General features: G+C 42.1%; 1 pseudogene; it reads left to right on the forward strand.

The window, feature by feature from the left end:
* Positions 1-18211, forward strand: part of LOC147976329 (zinc finger BED domain-containing protein RICESLEEPER 2-like) — a 55734-nt pseudogene extending 37523 nt beyond the window's left edge.
* The last annotated feature ends 4120 nt before the right edge of the window (positions 18212-22331 follow it).

A 22331-nucleotide genomic window follows, 5' to 3' on the forward strand; every position in this document is an offset into this window, starting at 1 on the left:
ATGACGATCCCCGGACTCCGATCCAGCAAAGTATCGGGGAAGAGTTCCGTCAGCACGATGGTGTGGTGACGATCTTGATGCACTACAGCAGCAGGGCTTCGCCTAAACTCCACTACAGTATTATCGAGGAATATGGTGGTTGGGGGCACCGCACACGGCTAAGGAATAGATCACGTGGATCAACTTGTGTGTTCTGGGGTGCCTCTGCCTCATTATATAAAGGACCAAAGGGGGGAGGCTGGCCGGCCACAAGGGGTGCGCCAGGAGAGTCCTACTCCCTTTGGGAGTAAGATTCCCCCCCCCCCAATCCTACTTGGAATAGGATTCGCGGAGGGGGGAAAGAGAAGGAGGGGGGCGGCCACCTCTCCTAGTCCTAATAGGACTAGGGGAAGGGGGAGGCGCGCAGCCCATGTAGGGCTGCCTCTTCTCTTTTCCACTAAGGCCCATCATGGCCCATTTAGCTCCCGGGGGGTTCCGGTAACCTTCCCGGTACTCCGGTAAAATCCCGATTTCACCCGGAACACTTCCGATATCCAAACATAGGCTTCCAATATATCAATCTTTATGTCTCGACCATTTAGAGACTCATCGTCATGTCCGTGATCACATCCGGGACTCCGAACAACCTTCGGTACATCAAAATGCATAAACTCATAATATAACTGTCATCGTAACCTTAAGCGTGCGGACCCTACGGGTTCGAGAACAATGTAGACATGACCGAGACACGTCTCCGGTCAATAACCAATAGCGGGACCTGGATGCCCATATTGGCTCCTACATATTCTACGAAGATCTTTATCGGTCAGACCGCATAACAACATACGTTGTTCCCTTTGTCATCGGTATGTTACTTGCCCGAGATTCGATCGTTGGTATTCCAATACCTAGTTCAATCTCGTTACCGGCAAGTCTCTTTACTCATTCCGTAATACATCATCTCGCAACTACCTCATTAGTTGCAATGCTTACAAGGCTTATGTGATGTGCATTACCGAGAGGGCCCAGAGATACCTCTCCGACAATCGGAGTGACAAATCCTAATCTCGAAATACGCCAACCCAACATCTACCTTTGGAGACACCTGTAATGCTCCTTTATAATCACCCAGTTACGTTGTGACATTTGGTAGCACCCAAAGTGTTCCTCTGGCAAACGGGAGTTGCATTATCTCATAGTCATAGGAACATGTATAAGTCATGAAGAAAGCAATAGCAACATACTAAACGATCGGGTGCTAAGCTAATGGAATGGGTCATGTCAATCAGATCATTCAACTAATGATGTGATCCCGTTAATCAAATAACAACTCCTTTGTCTATGGTTAGGAAACATAACCATCTTTGATTAATAAGCTAGTCAAGTAGAGGCATACTAGTGACACTCTGTTTGTCTATGTATTCACACATGTATTATGTTTCCGGTTAATACAATTCTAGCATGAATAATAAACATTTATCATGATATGAGGAAATAAATAATAACTTTATTATTGCCTCTAGGGCATATTTCCTTCAGAAAGTAGAACTTGATGAGGTAACTATACCTACTCCCTTATTGGAAAGTAGTTCACCACAGAAACCGGTTCCTGTGACATCTACACCAATTAGTGAGGAAGCTAATGATAATGATCATGAAACTTCAGATCAAGTTACTACCGGACCTCGTAGGTCAACCAGAGCAAGATCCGCACCAGAGTGGTACGGTAATCCAGTTCTGGAGGTCATGTTACTTGACCATGACGAACCTACGAACTATGAGGAAGCGATGATGAGCCCAGATTCCGCAAAATGGCTTGAAGCCATGAAATCTGAGATGGGATCCATGTATGAGAAAAAAGTGTGGACTTTGGTTGACTTGCCCGATGATCGGCAAGCCATCAAAAATAAATGGATCTTCAAGAAGAAGACAGACGCTGGCGATAATGTTACTATCTACAAAGCTCGACTTGTTGCGAAAGGTTTTTGACAAGTTCAAGGAGTTGACTACGATGAGACCTTCTCACCCATAGCAATGCTAAAGTCCGTCCAAATCATGTTAGCAATTGCCGTGTCTTATGATTATGAAATTTGGCAAATGGATGTAAAGACTGCATTCCTGAATGGATTTCGGGAAGAAGAGTTGTATATGATGCAACCTGAAGGTTTTATCGATCCAAAGGGAGCTAACAAAGTGTGCAAGCTCCAGCGATCCATTTATGGACTGGTGCAAGCCTCTCGGAGTTGGAATAAACGTTTTGATAGTGTGATCAAAGCATATGGTTTTGTACAGACTTTTGGAGAAGCCTGTATTTATAAGAAAGTGAGTGGGAGCTCTGTAGCATTTCTAATATGATATGTGGATGACATATTGTTGATTGGAAATGATATAGAATTTCTGGATAGCATAAAAGGATACTTGAATAAAAGATTTTCAATGAAAGACCTCGGTGAAGCTGCTTATATATTGGGCATCAAGATCTATAGAGATAGATCAAGACGCTTAATTGGACTTTCACAAAGCACATACCTTGATAATGTTTAGAAGAAGTTCAAAATGGATCAAGCTAAGAAAGGGTTCTTGCCTGTGTTACAAGGTGTCAAGTTGAGTAAGACTCAATGTCCGACTACTGCAGAAGATAGAGAGAAAATGAAAAGTGTTCCCTATGCTTCAGCCATAGGCTCTATCATGTATGCGATGCTGTGTACCAGACCTGATGTGTGCCTTGCTATTAGCCTAGCAGGGAGGTACCAAAGTAATCTAGGAGTGGATCACTGGACAGCGGTTAAGAACATCCTAAAGTACCTGAAAAGGACCAAGGATATGTTTCTCGTTTATGGAGGTGACAAAGAGCTCATCATAAATGGTTACGTTGATGCAAGCTTTGACACTGATCCAGACGATTCTAAATCGCAAACCGGATACGTGTTTATGTTAAACGGTGGAGCCGTAAGTTGGAGTAGTTCTAAATAGAGCGTCGTGGCGGGATCTACATGTGAAGCGGAGTACATTGCTGCTTCGGAAGCAGCGAATGAAGGAGTCTGGATGAAGGAGTTCATATCCGACCTAGGTGTCATACCTAGTGCATCGGGTCCAATGAAAATCTTTCGTGACAATATTGGTGCAATTGCCTTGGCAAAGGAATCCAGATTTCACAAGAGAACCAAGCACATCAAGAGACGCTTCAACTCCATCCGGGATCAAGTCCAGGTGGGAGACATAGAGATTTGCAAGATACATACGGATCTGAGTGTTGCAGACCCGTTGACTAAGCCTCTTCCACGAGCAAAACATGATCAACACCAAGGCTCCATGGGTGTTAAAATCATTACTGTGTAATCTAGATTATTGACTCTAGTGCAAGTGGGAGACTGAAGGAAATATGCCCTAGAGGCAATAATAAAGTTATTATTTATTTCCTTATTTCATGATAAATGTTTGTTATTCATGCTAGAATTGTATTAACCGGAAACATAATACATGTGTGAATACATAGACAAACATAGTGTCACTAGTATGCCTCTACTTGACTAGCTCATTGATCAAAGATGGTTAAGTTTCCTAACCATAAACATGAGTTGTTATTTGATCAATGAGATCACATCATTAGGAGAATGATGTGATTGACTTGACCCATTCCGTTAGCTTAGCACTTGATCGTTTGTTTACTTCTATTGCTTTCTTCATGACTTATACATGCTCTTATGACTATGAGATTATGCAACTCCCGAATACCGGAGGAACACTTTGTGTGCTACCAAACGTCACAACGTAACTGGGTGATTATAAAGGTGCTCTACAGGTGTCTCCGATGGTACTTGTTGAGTTGGCATAGATCAAGATTAGGTTTTTTCACTCCGATTGTCGGAGAGGTATCTCTGGGCCCTCTCGGTAATACACATCACTATAAGGCTTGCAAGCATTATAACTAATGAGTTAGTTACGAGATGATGTATTACAGAACGAGTAAAGAGACTCGCCGGTAACGAGATTGAACTAGGTATTGGGATACCGACGATCAAATCTCGGGCAAGTAACATACCGATGACAAAGAGAACAACGTATAGTGTTGTGCAGTTTGACCGATAAAGATCTTTGTAGAATATGTAGGAACCAATATGAGAATCCAGGTTCTGCTATTAGTTATTGACCGGAGACGTGTCTCGGTCATGTCTACATAGTTCTCGAACCCGTAGGGTCCGCACGCTTAAAGTTCTGTGACGATCGGTTTTATGAGTTTATATGTTTTGATGTATCGAAGGTAGTTCGGAGTCCCGGATGTGATCACGGACATGACGACGAGTCTCAAAATGGTCGACACATAAACATTTATATATTGGAAGCCTATATTTGGATATCGGAAGTGTTCCAGGTGAAATCGGGATTTTACCGGAGTACCGAGGGTTACCGGAACCCCCCGGGGGGTTTAATGAGCCAAGATGGGCCTTAGTGGAGATGAGGAGGGGCGGCCAGGGCAGGTCGCGCGCCCCCTCTCGCTCTAGTCCGAATTGGACAAGGAGGGGGGCGGTGCCCCCCTTTCCTTCCTCTCTCCCTCCTCCTTCCCCCTTCTCCTACTCCAACTAGGAAAGGAGGGAGTCCTACTCCCAGTGGGAGTAGGACTCCTCCTGGCCGGCCGCCTCTCCCCCCTTGCTCCTTTATATACGGGGGCAGGGGGCACCTCTACACACACAAGTTGATCGTAGAGATCTTTCCAGCCGTGTGCAGTGCCCTCCTCCACCATAATCCACCTCGATCATACTGTAGCGGTGTTTAGGCGAAGCCCTGCTGCGGTAGCTTCATCAACATCGTCACCACGCCGTCGTGCTGACGAAACTCTTCCCTGAGCTCTACTGGATCGTGAGTTCGCGGGACGTCACTGAGCTAAACGTGTGCTGAACGCGGAGGTGACGTACGTTCGGTACTGAGGGTCGGTCGATCATGAAGACGTACGACTACATCAACTGCATTGTCATAACGCTTCCGTTTAATGGTCTACGAGGGTACGTGGACGACACTCTCCACTCTCGTTGCTATGCATCACCATGATCCTGCGTGTGCGTATGAATTTTTTAAAAATTACTACGTTCCCCAACACTTAGCATAAGGGTTCATTTTAAGCATATCAGTCAAACGCATACGCAAAAAAAGTCTAATCATTTCAGCAAAGCGCTCAAAATCCTCATCATCCTTTTTCTTGGATGGTTTAGGAGGAAAAGGCATGGGTTTCTGAACCCATGGTTCTCTTTCTTTACCATTCTTCCTAGCAACGAAGTCTCTCTTATCATAACGTTGATTCTTTGATTGTGGGTTATCAAGATCAACAGCAGGTTCAATTTCTACATCATTGTTATTGCTAGGTTGAGCATCAACATGAACATCATTATTAACATTATCACTAGGTTCATGTTCATTACCAGATTGTGTTTCAGCATCAGAAATAGAAATGTCATTGGGATTCTCAGGTGTGTCAACAACAGGTTCACTAGAAGCATGCAAAGTACTATCATTTTTCTTTTTCTTCTTCTTAGAAGAACTAGGTGCATCAACATTAGTTCTCTGAGAATCTTGCTCAATTCTCTTAGGGTGGCCCTCAGGATACAAAGGTTCCTGAGTCATTTTACACCCTCTAGTCACAACTCTATCAACATTATCATTTTTCTTATTATTTAATTCATTGAGCAAATCATTCTGAGCTTTAAGTGCTTGTTCTATTTGAGTGGTAACCATAGAAGCATGTTTACTAATAAGTTTAAGTTCACCTTTAACTCTAGACATATAATCACTCAAGTGTTCAATCATATAAGCATTGCGTTTCAACTGTCTACCAACATAAGCATTGAAGTTTTCTTGTTTAACAATAAAATTATCAAACTCATCTAAGCATTGGCTAGCAGACTTATAACGAGGGATATCACCTTCATCAAATCTATAGAGAGAATTTACCTTTACTACCTGTGTCGGGTTATCGAGACCATGTATTTCTTCAATAGGTGGTAAATTCTTAACATCTTCAGCTTTAATACCTTTTTCTTTCATAGATTTCTTTGCCTCTTGCATATCTTCAGGACTGAGAAATAGAATACCCCTTTTCTTCGGACTTGGCTTAGGAGTTGGTTCATGAAGTGTCCAATCATTTTCATTACTCAATATATTATTCAATAGCAATTCAGCTTGATCAACAGTTCTTTCCCTGAAAACACAACCAGCACAACTATCCAAGTGGTCTCTGGAAGCATCAGTTAGTCCATTATAAAAGATATCAAGTATTTAATTTTTCTTGAGAGGATGATCAGGCAAAGCATTAAGTAATTGGAGAAGTCTCCCCCAAGCTTGTGGGAGACTCTCTTCTTCAATTTGCAGAAAATTATATATTTCCCTAATGCAGCTTGTTTCTTATGAGCGGGGAAATATTTAGCAGAGAAGTAATAAATCATATCCTGGGGACTACGCACACAACCAGGATCAAGAGAATTAAACCATGTTTTAGCATCACCCTTTAATGAGAAGGGAAACAACTTAAGGATAAAGTAATAGCGAGTTTTCTCATCATTAGTGAATAGGGTGCCTATATCATTTAATTTAGTAAGATGTGCCACAATAGTTTCAGATTCATAGCCATAAAAAGGATCAGATTCAACCAAAGAAATTAACTCAGGGTCGATAGAGAAATCATAATCCTTATCGGAAATACAGATAGGTGAAGTAGCAAAAGCAGGGTCGTATTTCATTCTAGCATTCAAAGATTTTTCTTTAAGCTTAGCTAATAATTTCTTAAGATCATATCTATCATTGCAAGCTAAAAAGTCTCTAGCAGTTTCTTCATCCATAACATAACCCCCAGGCACAACAGGCAATTCATATCTAGGGGGAGAATCTTCATCGTCACTTTCATCAATATTATCAGTTTCAATAATTTCATTCTCTCTAGCCCTAGCAAGTTGTTCATCAAGAAATTCACCTAGTGGCATAGTATTATCAAGCATAGAAGTAGTTCCATCATAAGTATCATGCAAAGCAGAAGTGGCATCATCAATAACATGCGACATATCAGAATTAATAGCAGAAGAAGGTTTAGGTGTCGCAAGTTTACTCAAAACAGAAGGTGAATCAAGTGCAGAGCTAGATGGCAGTTCCTTACCTCCCCTCGTAGTTGAGGGATAAATCTTGGTTCTTTCATCTTTCAAGTTCCTCATAGTGATCAGCAGATATGAATCCCAAGTCACTCAAAGAATAGAGCTATGCTCCCCGGCAACGGCGCCAGAAAATAGTCTTGATAACCCACAAGTATAGGGGATCGCAATAGTTTTTGAGGGTAGAGTATTCAACCCAAATTTATTGATTCGACACAAGGGGAGCCAAAGAATATTCTCAAGTATTAACGGTTGAGTTTTCAATTCAACCGCACCTGAAAGACTTAATATCTGCAGCAAAGTAATATGATAATAGCGGTAATGGTAGCAAAAGTACCAGTAGCAGCGGAAAAGTAACTAAGCAATGATCAATATGTGAAAAGCTCGTAGGCAATGGATCAGTGATGGATAATTATGTCGAATGCGATTCCTCATGCCAGTTATAACATAGGGTGACACAGAACTAGCTCCAGTTCATCAATGTAATGCAGTCATGTATTTCGAATATAGTCATATGTGCTTATGGAAAAGAACTTGCATGACATCTTTTGTCCTACCCTCCCGTGGCAACGGGGTCCTATTGGAAACTAAGGGATATTAAGGCCTCCTTTTAATAGAGTACCATACCAAAGCATTAACACTTAGTGAATACATGAACTCCTCAAACTACGGTCATCACCGGTAAGTATCCCGATTATTGTCACTTCTGGATTAACGGATCATAACACATAATAGGTGACTATGGACTTGCAAGATAGGATCAAGAACTCACATATATTCATCAAAACATAATAGGTTCAGATCTAAAATCATGGCACTCGGGCCCTAGTGGAAAGAATTAAGCATAGCAAAGTCATAGCAACATCAATCTCAGAACATAGAGGATACTAGGGGTCAAACCCTAACAAAACTAACTCGATTACATGATACATCTCATCCAACCCATCACCGTCCAGCAAGCCTATGATGGAATTACTCACGCACGGCGGTGAGCATCATGGGATTGGTGATGGAGGAAGGTTGATGGTGACGATGGCGACGGATTCCCCTCTCCGGAGCCCCGAACAGACTCCAGATCAGCCCTCCCGAGAGAGATTAGTGCTTGGCCGCGGCTCCGTATCGTAAAACGCGATGAATCCTTCTCTCTAGTTTTTTCTCACCGAACGTGAATATATAGAGTTGGAGTTGAGGTTGGTGGAACACCAGGGGGCACGAGGCAGGGGGCGCGCCCCCCACCCTCGTGGACAGGGTGTGGCCCCCCTGGCCTTGATTCTTTCTCCAGCATTTATTATATATTCCAAAAATATTCTCCATTGATTTTTAGGTCATTCCGAGAACTTTTATTTCTGCACAAAAATAACACCATGGCAATTCTGCTGAAAACAACGTCAGTCCGGGTTAGTTCTATTCAAATCATGCAAGTTAGAGTCCAAAACAAGGGCAAAAGTGTTTGGAAAAGTAGATACGATGGAGACGTGTCATATTTCAATACAATTGCAAGTGGGATGGGTCTACGTGCAAAGAAAGGCATCTCTGTTGATACACCAACCAGATGGAACTCAACTTGGAAAACGCTTGTAGAAGCATTGACGTTCAAATCTGTCCTCACTAGTTATGACAATAGAAAGATGATAGAGTCTCCAACTGAGGAAGAATGGGAGAAGGCAAAAGCTATTTATGAGTTTCTAAAAGCTTTTGAAGAGCTTACCTTGATTGTTTCAGCTCACAGGAAGCCAACTTCACATAAGTTTCTGCGAGTTGTGCTTTCTATTCGCCATGCATTGAAAGATCCGGGTTGGCAGACCTCTGATGTGTTGAAGGAATTGGCGGCAGTGATGCAAACGAAGCTCGATAAATATTGGGATCCCGAGGAGAAGGAGAATGCAGATCCTAACCATCGTAGAAAAAGTAAGGGCATTGAGTTTAACCATGCACTTGTCATTGCTACATTCCTGGATCCAAGGAGGAAAGAAGATTACTTGGATTTCTTCTATTGCAAGTTGTCTACCAATGAGGAGCAGATTACAAAACAAGTAGAGATTGCTTTAGAATGGGTGAGAAAGTATGTCAAGGAATATGAGCTGCTTGCAGCGACAAGCACTGCACACTCGACACCTTCTAGTCAAGGCAATACCACTATTGGATCACCTATTGGAGGGAAAAGGTGCTGGGGATCGTAGGAGAAATTCAAAAAATTTCCTACGTGTCACCAAGATCAATCTATGGAGAGACTAGCAACGAGAGAGAGGAGTGCATCTTCATACCCTTGAAGATCGCAATGCGGAAGTGTTACAAGAACGCGGTTGGTGGAGTCGTACACGAAGCGATTCAGATCGCGGCCGAATTCGATCTAAGCACCGAACAATGATGCCTCCGCGTTCAACACACGTATGGCCCGATGACGTCTCCCGCGCCTTGATCCAGCAAGGAGAGAGGGAGAGGTTGGGGAAGACTCCGTCCAGCAGCAGCACGACGGCGTGGTGATGGTGGAGGAGCGTGGCACGCCAGCAGAGCTTCGCCAAGCACTGCAAGAGACGAGGAGGAGGTATTGGAGGGGAGGGGCTGCGCCAGGTGCAAGGGTCAAGCCGCCCTCCCACCCCTCCACTATTTATAGGTGGGAGAGAGGGGGCCGGCCCCCCTAGATCCCATCTAGGGTTGGGGCAGCCGCCAAGGGGGGAGGAGTGCCTCCCAAGTCAAGTGGAGGCCCTCCCCCTTAGGGTTTCCCCTCTCCCATGCGCATGGGCCTTGGGGGGCTGGTGCACCTGGCCCATTAAGGCTAGGGAGCCCCCTACAGCCCATGCTGCTGTATTGGGCATGGTGGAACATTTTCCGGACCTCGGGACCCCTCCGGAATCCTCCGGAAGCTTCCCGGTACAATACCGGAAAAAACCGAACTTTTCCTGGAACCCGAACAACAACTTTCCATATATAAATCTTTACCTCCGGACCATTTAGGAACTCCTCGTGACGTCCGGGATCTCATCCGGGACTCCGAACAACATTCGGTAACCGCGTACATACTTTCCCTATAACCCTAGTGTCATTGAACCTTAAGTGTGTAGACCCTACGGGCTCGGGAATCATGCAGACATGACCGAGACATCTCTCTGGTCAATAACCAACAGCGGTATCTGGATACCCATGTTGGCTCCCACATGTTCCACGATGATCTCATCGGATGAACCACGATGTCAAGGATTCAGTCAATCCCGTATACAATTCCCTTTGTCTACCAGTATAGTACTTGCCCGAGATTCGATCGTCGGTATCCCGATACCTTGTTCAATCTCGTTACCGGCAAGTCTCTTTACTCGTTCTGTAACACATCATCCCATGATCAACTCCTTGGTCACATTGTGCACATTATGATGAGTCCTACCGAGTGGGCCCAGAGATACCTCTCCGTTTACACGGAGTGACAAATCCCAGTCTCGATTCGTGCCAACCCAACAGACACTTTCGGAGATACCCGTAGTGCACCTTTATAGCCACCCAGTTACGTTGTGACGTTTGGCACACCCAAAGCATTCCTACGGTATCCGGGAGTTGCACAATCTCATGGTCTAAGGAAATGATACTTGACATTAGAAAAGCTTTAGCAGACGAACTATACGATCTTGTGCTAGGCTTAGGATTGGGTCTTGTCCATCACATCATTCTCCTAATGATGTGATCCCGTTATTAATGACATCCAATGTCCATGGTCAGGAAACCATGACCATCTATTGATCAACGAGCTAGTCAACTAGAGGCTTACTAGGGACATGTTGTGGTCTATGTATTCACACATGTATTATGGTTTCCGGTTAATACAATTATAGCATGAACAATAGACAATTATCATGAACAAGGAAATACAATAATAACCATTTTATTATTGCCTCTAGGGCGCATTTCCAACAGTCTCCCACTTGCACTAGAGTCAATAATCTAGTTCACATCACTATGTGATTGTAGTGAATCCAACACCCATGGGGTGTGTTCATATCTTGCTTGTGAGAGAGGTTTATCAGTCAATGGGTCTGAACCTTTCGGATCCATGTGTGCTTTACAAATCTCTATGTCATCTTGTATATGCAGCTACCACGCGCTACTTGGGGCTATTCCAAATAACTGCTCTACTATACGAATCCGATTTACTCCTCAGAGTCATCCGGATTAGTGTCAAAGTTTGCATCAACGTAACCCTTTACGACGAACTCTTTTACCACCTCCATAATCGTGAAAATTCCTTAGTCCACTAGTTACTAAGGATAAGTTAGACCGCTGTCATGTGATCCATTCCTGGATCAGTCTTGTACCCCTTGACTTACTCATGGCAAGGCACACTTCAGGTGCAGTACACAACATAGCATACTGTAGAGCCTACGTCTAAAGCATAGGGGACGACCTTCGTCCTTTCTCTCTTCTGCCGTGGTCAGGTCTTGAGTCTTACTCAATGCTCACACCTTGTAACACAGCCAAGAACTTCTTCTTTGCTGATCTATTTGAACTCCTTCAAAATCTTGTCACGGTATGTATTCATTTGAAAGTACTATTAAGCTTTTTTGATCTATCCTTATAGATCTTGATGCTCAATGTTCAAGTAGCTTAATCCAGATTTTCCATTGAAAAACACTTTTCAAACAACCATGCATGCTTTCCAGAAATTCTACATCATTTCTGATCAACAATATGTTAACAACATATACTCATCAAAAATTCTATAGTGCTCCCACTCACTTCTTTGGAAATACAAGTTTCTCATAAACTTTGTATAAACCCAAAATCTTTGATCATCTCATCAAAGCGTACATTCCAACTTCGAGATGCTTACTCCAGTCCTTAGAAGGATTGCTGGAGTTTTGCATACTTGTCAGCATCTTTCAGGATTACATACAACCTTTCCTCAAGAAAAACGTCGAGGAAACAATGTTTTGACATCCTACCTGCAAGATTTCATAAATAATGCAGTAACTGCTAACATAATTCCAACAGACTCTTAGCATCGCTATAAGTGAGAAAGTCTCATCGTAGTCAACTCCTTTGAACTTGTCGGAAAACATCTTAACGACAAGTCGAGCTTTCTTAATGGTGACACTTACCATAATTGTCCGTCTTCCTTTCAAAATCTATCTGCACCCAACAGCCTTACGACCATCAAGTAGTTCTTCCAAAGTCTATACTTTGTTTTTTATACATGGATCCTTTCTCGAATTTTATGGCCTCGAGCCATTCGTCGGAATCCGGGCCCACCATCGCTTCTCCATAGCTCGTAGGTTCATTGTTGTCTAGCAACATGACTTCCAAGACAGGATTACGTACCACTCTTAAGTAGTACACATCCTTGTCGACCTATGAGGTTTGGTAGTGACTTGATCCGAAGTTTCATGATCATTATCACAAGCTTCCACTTCAATTGGTGTAGGTGCCACAGGAACAACTTCCTGTGCCCTACTACACACTAGTTGAAGTGACGGTTCAATAACCTCATCAAGTCTCCACCATCCTCCCACTCAATTCTTTCAAGAGAAACTTTTCCTCGAGAAAGGACCCGTTTCTAGAAACAATCACTTTTGCTTCCGGATCTGAAATAGGAGGTATACCCAACTATTTTTGGGTATTCTATGAAGATGCATTTATCCGCTTTGGGTTCGAGCTTATCAGCCTGAAAATTTTTCACATAAGCGTCGCAGCCCCAAACTTTTAAGAAATGACAACTCAGGTTTCTCTAACCCATAGTTCATACCGTGTCGTCTCAACGGAATTGTGTGGTGCCCTATTTAAAGTGAATGCGGTTGTCTCTAATGCCTAACCCATAAACGATAGTGGTAATTCGATAAGAGACATCATGGTATGCACCATATCCAGTAGGGTGCAGTTATGATGTTCGGACACACCATCACACTATGGTGTTCCAGGCGGTATTAGTTGTGAAACAATTTCCACAATGTCTTAATTGTGTGCCAAACTCGTAACTCAGATATTCATCTCTGTGATCATATCATAGACATTTTATCATCTTGTCACGACGATCTTCAACTTCACTCTGAAATTACTTGAACCTTTCAATAATTCAGACTTGTGTTTCATCAAGTAAATATACTCAGCATCTACTCAAATCATCTGTGAAGTAAGAACATAACGATATCCACTGCGTGCCTCAGCACTCATTGGACTGCACACATCAAAATGTATTACTTCCAACAAGTTGCTTTCTTGTTCCATCTTACTGAAAACGAGGTCTTTCAGTCATCTTGCCCATGTGGTATGATTTGCATGTTTCAATTGATTCAAAATCAAGTGAGTCCAAACGATCCATCTGTATGGAGTTTCTTCATGCATATCTACCAATAGACATGGTTCGCATTTCTCAATCTTTTCAAAAACGAGTGAGTCCAAAGATCCATCAACGTGGAGCTTCTTCATGCATGTTACACCAACATGACTCAAATGGCAGTGCCACAAGTACGTGGTACTATCATTACTATCTTATATCTTTTGGCATGAACATGTGTATCACTACATCGAGATTCAATAAACCATTCATTTTAGGTGCAAGACCATTGAAGGTATTATTCAAATAAACAGAGTAACCATTATTCTCCTTAAATGAATAACCGTGTGGCGATAAACATAATCCAATCATGTCTATGCTCCACGCAAACACCAAATAACAATTATTTCGGTTTAACACCAATCCCGATGGTAGAGGGAGCGTGCAACGTTTGATCACATCAACCTTGGAAACACTTCCAACATATCGTCATCTCACCTTTAGCTAGTCTCCGTAGCCTTTTATTTCGAGTTACTAACACTTAGCAACCGAATCGGTATTTATTACCCTGGTGCTACTAGGAGTACTAGTAAAGTACACAATAATATAATGCATATTCAAAATACTTCTGTCGACCTTGCCAGCCTTCTCATTTACCAAGTATCTAGGGTAGTTCAGCTTCAGTGACCGTTCCCTTCATTATAGAAGCACTTAGTCTCGGGTTTGGTTCAACCTTGGGTTTCTTCACTAGAGCAGCAACTGATTTGCCGTCTCATGAAGTATCCCTTCTTTCCCTTGCCCTTCTTGAAACTAGTGGTTTTACTAACCATCAACAATTGATGCTCCTACTTGATTTCTACTATCACGGTGTCAAACATCACGAATTGCTCAAGGATCATCATGTCTATCCCTGATATGTTATAGTTCATCACTAAGCTCTAATAGCTTGGTTGCATTGACTATGGAGAACTATCACTTCCTCATCTGGAATATTAACTCTCACTTGATTCAAGCGATTGTAGTACTCGGACAATCTAAGCACATGCTCAACGATTGAGCTTTTCTCCCTTAGTTTGCAGGCTTAAGAAACTTGTCAGAGGTCTCATACCTCTTGACGTGGGCACTAGTCTGAAATCCCAATTTCAGTCTTTGGAACATCTCATATGTTCTGCGACGTTTCAAAACATTTTTGGTGCCACAATTCTAAACCGTTAGTATTACTCACTGAACTATCACGTAGTCATCAAAACGTGTATGTCAGATGCTTCCCAACATCTACAGACGACGCTTGAGGTTCAGCACACTGAGCGGTGCATTAAGGACATAATCCTTCTATGCAGCAATGAGGACAATCCTCAGTTCACGGATCCGGTCCGCATAATTGCTACTGTCAACTCTCAACTAAATTTTCTCTAGGAACATATCTAAAACAGTAGAACCAAAGCGTGAGCTACGACATAATTTGCAAAGACCTTTTGACTATGTTCATGATAATTAAGTTCATCTAATCAAATTATTCAATGAACTCCCACTTAGATAGACATCCCTCTAGTCATCTAAGTGATACATGATCCGAGTCAACTAGGCCGTGTCCGATCATCACGTGAAACGGACTAGTCATCATCAATGAACATCTTCATGTTGATCGTATCCACTATACGACTCATGTTCGACCTTTCGGTCTTCCGTGTTCCGAGGCCATGTCTGTACATGCTAGGCTCGTCAAGTTAACCTAAGTGTATTGCATGTGTAAATCTGGCTTACACCCGTTGTATGTGAACGTTAGAACCTATCACACCCGATCATCACGTGGTGCTTCGGAACAACGGACCTTAGCAACGGTGCACAGTTAGGAGAAACACTTTCTTGAAATTTTAGTGAGGGATCATCTTATTTATGCTACCGTCGTTCTAAGCAAATAAGATGTAAACATGACAAACATCACATGCAAATCATAAAGTGACATGATATGGCCAATATCATCTTGCGCCTTTGATCTCCATCTTCGAGGCGCGGCATGAACACCATCCTCACCGGCATGACACCATGATCTCCATCATCGTGTATTCATGAAGTTGCCTCGCCAACTATTACTTCTACTACTATGGCTAACGGTTAGCAATAAATTAAAGTAATTACATGGCGTTTTCATTGACACACAGGTCATAAATAAATTAAGACAACTCCTATGGCTCCTGCCGGTTGTCATACTCATCGACATGCAAGTCGTGATTCCTATTACAAGAACATGATCAATCTCATACATCACATATATCATTCATCGCATCCTTTTGGCCATATCACATCACGTAGCATACCCTGCAAAAACAAGTTAGACGTCCTCTAATTGTTGTTGCATGTTTTACGTGGATGCTATGGGTTTCTAGCAAGAACGTTTCTTACCTACGAAAAACCACAACGTCATATGCCAATTTCTATTTACCCTTCATAAGGACCCTTTTCATCGAATCCGATCCGACTAAAGTGGGAGAGACAGACACCCGCTAGCCACCTTATGCAACTAGTGCATGTCAGTCGGTGGAACCAGTCTCACGTAAGTGTACGTGTAAGGTCGGTCCGGGCCGCTTCATCCCACGATGCCGCCGAATCAAGATAAGACTAGTAACGGTAAGCAAATTGAACAAATCATCGCCCACAACTACTTTGTGTTCTACTCATGCATAGAATCTACGCATAGACCTAGCTCATGATGCCACTGCTGGGGATCGTAGCAGAAATTCAAAAAATTTCCTACGTGTCACCAAGATCAATCTATGGAGAGACTAGCAACGAGAGAGGGGAGTGCATCTTCATACCCTTGAAGCTCGCAATGCGGAAGCGTTACAAGAACGCGGTCGGTGGAGTCGTACACGAAGCGATTCAGATCGCGGCCGAATCCGATCTAAGCACCGAACAACGGTGCCTCCGCGTTCAACACATGTACGGCCCGGTGACGTCTCCCGCGCCTTGATCCAGCAAGGAGAGAGGGAGAGGTTGGGGAAGACTCCGTTCAGCAGCAGCACGACGGCGTGGTGATGGTGGAGGAGCGTGGCACGCCAGCAGAGCTTCGCCAAGCACTGCAAGAGACGAGGAGGAGGTATTGGAGGGGAGGGGTTGTGCCAGGTGCAAGGGTCAAGCCGCCCTCCCACCCCTCCACTATTTATAGGTTGGGAGAGAGGGGGCCGGCCCCCATCTAGGGTTGGGGCGGCGGCCAAGGGGGGAGGAGTGCCTCCCAAGTCAAGTGGAGGCCCTCCCCCTTAGGGTTTCCCCTCTCCCATGCGCATGGGCCTTGGGGGGCTGGTGCCCCTAGCCCATTAAAGCTAGGGAGCCCCCCTACAGCCCATGCTGCTGTATTGGACGTGCTGGAACATTTTCCAGACCTCCGGACCCCTCCGGAATCCTTCGGAACCTTCCGGAAGCTTCCCGGTACAATACCGGAAAAAACCAAACTTTTCCTGAAATCCGAACAACAACTTTCCATATATAAATATTTACCTCCGGACCACTCCAGAACTCCTCGTGGCGTCCGGGATCTCATCCGGGACTCCGAACAACATTCGATAACCGCGTACATACTTTCCCTATAACCCTAGCGTCATCGAACCTTAAGTGTGTAGACCCTACGGGCTCGGGAATCATGCAGACATGACCGAGACATCTCTCTGGTCAATAACAAATAGTGGGATCTGGATACCCATGTTGGCTCCCACATGTTCCACGATGATCTCATCGGATGAACCACGATGTCAAGGATTCAGTCAATCCCGTATACAATTCCCTTTGTCTACCGGTATAGTACTTGCTCGAGATTCGATCGTCGGTATCCCGTTACCTTGTTCAATCTCGTTACCGGAAAGTCTCTTTACTCGTTCCGTAACACATCATCCCGTGATCAACTCCTTGGTCACATTGTGCACATTATGATGATGTCCTACCGAGTGGGCCCAGAGATACCTCTCTGTTTACATGGAGTGAAAAATCCCAGTCTCGATTCGTGCCAACCCAACAGACACTTTCGGAGATACCCGTAGTGCACCTTTATAGCCACCCAGTTACGTTGTGACGTTTGGCACACCCAAAGCATTCCTACGGTATCCGGGAGTTGCACAATCTCATGGTCTAAGGAAATGATACTTGACATTAGAAAAGCTTTAGCAGACGAACTATACGATCTTGTGCTAGGCTTAGGATTGGGTCTTGTCCATCACATCATTCTCCTAATGATGTGATCCCGTTATCAATGACATCCAATGTCCATGGTCAGGAAACCATGACCATCTATTGATCAACGAGCTAGTCAACTAGAGGCTTGCTAGGGACATGTTGTGGTCTATGTATTCACACATGTATTACGGTTTCCGGTTAATACAATTATAGCATGAACAATAGACAATTATCATGAACAAGGAAATACAATAATAACCATTTTATTATTGCCTCTAGGGCATATTTCCAACAAAAGGAAGTTGGAAGAAGAGTTTGCCCCGCACAAGTCTCCTCGGAGGCAGGCCTGGTCGGAGGTCACGTGTACACAAAATCCGAGCTTGATGCATACTTGGAAGAAGCATCCGAGAAGGCCGGTGATGACTTTGATGTCTTGGGTTGGTGGAAGAGGCATGTCGAAATGTTTCCTATATTGGCATCTATGGCCCATGACTTTCTTGCAATTCCTTTGAGCACAGTGGCATCTGAATCAACCTTCAGTTGTGGTAAGTGGATACTAGGCGACAAGAGAAGCTCTTTGAACCCTGATATGCTAGAAGTGCTTGTTTGTGCTAAAGATTGGTTGTTCAAACCAAAGGAGGGTGAGCTAACCAATTACATTTTGGTTCTACTACTTGTGTAAAATGTGATATATAAAACTTGCAGTATAGAAGTGTTCATATGCCTTTAAATTAATCCTTTGTTTCATTTGCGGGAGATGGACAGTAAGCACACAGCTAAAAACTTGAAACCAAGAAAAGGTAAAAATATGATCTTGATCATCGATTTGCCTTTGCCTTGCTCCTTTTTTCCGTTATAGTGATTGGACAAGCAAAACCACTGTCGCTAAGCAAGTAAACATTGCCAACACTAGTCTGTAGAACATTGTGGTTTTGTCCAATCTTTTGCTGTATACAACTAGATTGGCATTCTAGCTACCACATTTTTTCACACTGAATGCATTCCTGTCAGCGGCTGCCAGTGAATGAAGTTCATCCATCAGCCGCTGCCATGTCACCATCGCCCACAAGCATTTTTCCACAACCTGACACAGTAATACTATTAAAAAACCATATGGGTTCTTCCACAAGATAATAGGATAAAGAGATGGACGTCATCCTCCTGGCAGGGTAGGATTAAAGTTCAAAGCATAGATAGAGCCTCATATGTTACTGTTGATGCGGTGCCAGGCATTTTTATATGGAATTGTGGTTTTGTCCAATCTTTTGTCGGATTATGTGGAAACTGCAATCGTGATCTCTATATGTTACTACTTTAGACCACATGGCTGATTGATTATGGTTCTCAATTCTCAAAAAGTTATGATCTGATAGAACTCTCTCTGTGATGCAACAGTGGTTTAGCATGGTGGTGCGAATGTGTTGCGGCTTGGTTTTTGAGCTACAGACCTTATCAAGCAGCAAAGTCATCTCACATATAGCATGGTAGTGTGAATGTGTTGCGGTTTGGTTTGTGAGCTACAGACCTTATCAAGCAGCAAAGTCATCTCACATATGCCGGCGATGAAGATGCATATTTATTGGCCGAGGGAGCAACAACACAATTCTGGTGATTCTGCCAATGTTGCTTGTTTGTTCTATTGCCACTGTTTGTTTGATGCTCTTTTGGCAGCCAGTAGCATAATTGTACTTATGTCTAAATTGCTCTCTTTTCAAATGCGTTGCCCAGTTGCTAGTCATGTAGAAAATAGATGGACTTTCTACTTTGTTCTGTTTCAGTGTGGCAGAGAATGTAGCCTAAGCAGTAGCCTATTCAGAAAGGACATGTTACTGTAAAACTGCAGTTGAAAACAGTTATGTTACTGTTAAAATATTGTTGAAATTATTGTTTGGCATGCCATGGTTAAACTTCAGTTGAATACGGTTATGTATTGGGTTTAAACTCATGGTTATGTAGTGGGTGTGTACCGGTTTGGGTGGAATAAATATTGGGTGCAGTTTTGGTTTGGCTGAAAATAGTATTACCTGGTTATGGTTCATGTTTGGTTTAGAGAGGTACTTGTACGTGTCTAGCTTAGTTATGGTCCGGTTATTAACCTGTTCTCAGATTTACCCTTATGACAAAAATGTTTCATTTAGTTTTTTAGGAAAAAATGTTTCATTTTGTTGATTCTACCGAATTTTGTTCACCAAAAGTGAACGATTAAATTTCACGCCTAGAAGTCCAAACCCCAATTTGGAGACCGAGTTTTCTTCGCATTGGGCGTACCTATGTCCCGCCTCTTGCGAGACACTAGCTGGCCTTGCACCGGTACTGGGCTGGCCCTATAATAATGTGTGACGTTATGCTGATGTTGTGACGACGTCACACGTGTTTTTTGTTTTTCCATTCCGTTTCTTCTACACACTTTTCCTTTTGTTTCACATTTATTTGCAAATATTTATAAATAATATTTATCTTGCATTTGAAAAAAAATTTACGTGTATAGAAAATGTTTCTGATATATAAGAAAAGTGCTAATGACATTTAAAACATCTCACACATTTGAAAAAAATGCATGTGCCATTTAGAAAAATATTATACACCCAAAAAATATCATGTAATTAAAAAAAGTTTCGTACATTTTTTAAAAGTATTTTTCATTTTTTTCATAAGTTTTAAAAATATGTTGGTGACATTTAAAAAAGAGTCAATTACACCGCAGGTGCCTGAACTTGGCGAGAAAAGTCAATTTGGTGCTAAAACTTGCAGCATACATTGAACCGGTGACAAAACTTGGCTTGGGCGCGTAGGTGCCTGAACTTGGCGAGAAAAGTCAATTTGATGCTAAAACTTGTAGCATACATTGAACCGGTGATAAAACTTAGTTTGGGCGTGCATCTACGATGCTAATTATGCTTGTATACGCACATGCTGTTGATGTGGTGAGCCAGCATGGCACGGTCCCCACCCGAAGGCTTGTGGCCTGTTTTTTTTGTTTTGCGAAGACGTGCTGGAATTTTATTTTTCTCAAAAAAGCCCCTAAAATTGTTTTCCTTAAAAAATGAAACAACACTACACATCTGTATAACAATTGGGCCCCACCTGTCAGGATACATTACATGGAGGAAATTAATATGAAAAATATTGTGCCACGGACCTCCGAACATACCAGGTGTAATTTGCTGTTTAAATTGGATAGCTTTTTTTAACACATTTAAATTGGATAGCTAGTCCTAATTAACTATAGGCAAGCACGCACATAAGGCTTAAATGGGCGCCTGTCCCCGCAGCCTATTTTCCAAATGTTAGTTTATTCCTTTCTTAGAATTATGTTGTGTTGTTTCTCAAAAACTATAAAAATATATGATTATGTTCTATCATGTACTCCCTCCGTTCGAAAATACTTGTCCTAGAAATGGTTGTATATAGACTTGTTTTAGTTCTAGATACAACCATTTCTAAGACAAGTATTTCCGAACGGAGGGAGTAAATTATAAATAATTTAAATACAAATTAAATAAATTATTTAAAATAATTTTATGTAATTTATAAAATATACTTATTTAAAATAATTTTCATATAATTATAATAAATGTTCTTATTTAAAAGAATATTCGTGTAATTCTATAAATATACGTGATAGTTTAAAAATATTTATATAACTAGAATAATATTTATGTTTTTAATAATATGTATTATTTACAATAATTTTCAGGAATTATGAAAATATTTCAGTGATTCAGAAAAAACATTCATGTATTTTTAGGCTATCTACACGTATTCACACTTTTGTCCGGTGAAGAATCTCCTGCTGCAGAGATAAGATGAATGACTTCCAGATACCATCACTCGTCATTGTCAAGGGAGAAATATTATTTTTTAATATAATGTTTCATGTAATTCTAAAAATTGTTAATGTATTGTTTGAATATATATATATATAATTAAAATTATAAATATATTTTTTGAGACAACATCATAAATATTAATTATAATTATATTTTTGAATTAAAAAACTAACATGTGAGAAATGGGCCGTGGTAACTGCAGCGGTGCAGCCTATAGACAGCTCAAAAAAAAATCCCATATAGACAGCAAATTTGTCTAGAAAAAAGTTGACAGCAATGCGTGTCCGCTCATAGGATATTAGGACTAGCTATCCCATGTAGACAGCAAATTTGTCTAAAAAAAAGGTTGACAGCAAATAATAAAGGCCAAGTCTAGCAAGCAGCGGTTGCTCGCTTAGCCTACACCGAGCGGCCGGTCTAAATTAAAAATTTTGTGTCTCCTTTCTAATTAATCATTCTAATTAAGAAAACTTTTCACCTGGTTCTTAAATGTCTGCATAATCATTTATTCAATGCATGCGTTTTATTCTTTGGTGTATTTAATTCGTGGTTTAAAAAAATCCAAAAAAGCATAACTTTTAATCCGCATGTTAAAATTAAGATCCGTTTTCTTCACTGGAATTCTCGCGACGTGCTCTTCGAAACTAGATCTCGCATGGGGATGTTTTGACGAACTAGTCTTCCTGCCAACTAAACATCAATGTGTGTGCAACTAGACTAGATTGTCACGCCAACTGAGCATATGTGTGTGCCAAAAAGTCCTATCAACTAAACATCAATGTGTGTGCAATTAGACTAGATTGCCGCGCCAACTGAGTATATGTGTGTGCAACTAGTGTTCTGTCAACTAAACATCAATGTGTGTGCAACTAGACTAAATTACAAGCCAACTGAGCATATGTGTGTGCAACTAATCTTCCTGCCAACTAAACATCAATATGTGCAACTAGACTACATTACAAGCCAACTAAA

Source organism: Triticum urartu, chromosome 4A (assembly GCF_056163025.1).
Source record: "Triticum urartu cultivar PI428250 chromosome 4A, HENAU_Tu73, whole genome shotgun sequence".
Classification (NCBI taxonomy): Eukaryota; Viridiplantae; Streptophyta; class Magnoliopsida; order Poales; family Poaceae; genus Triticum; species Triticum urartu.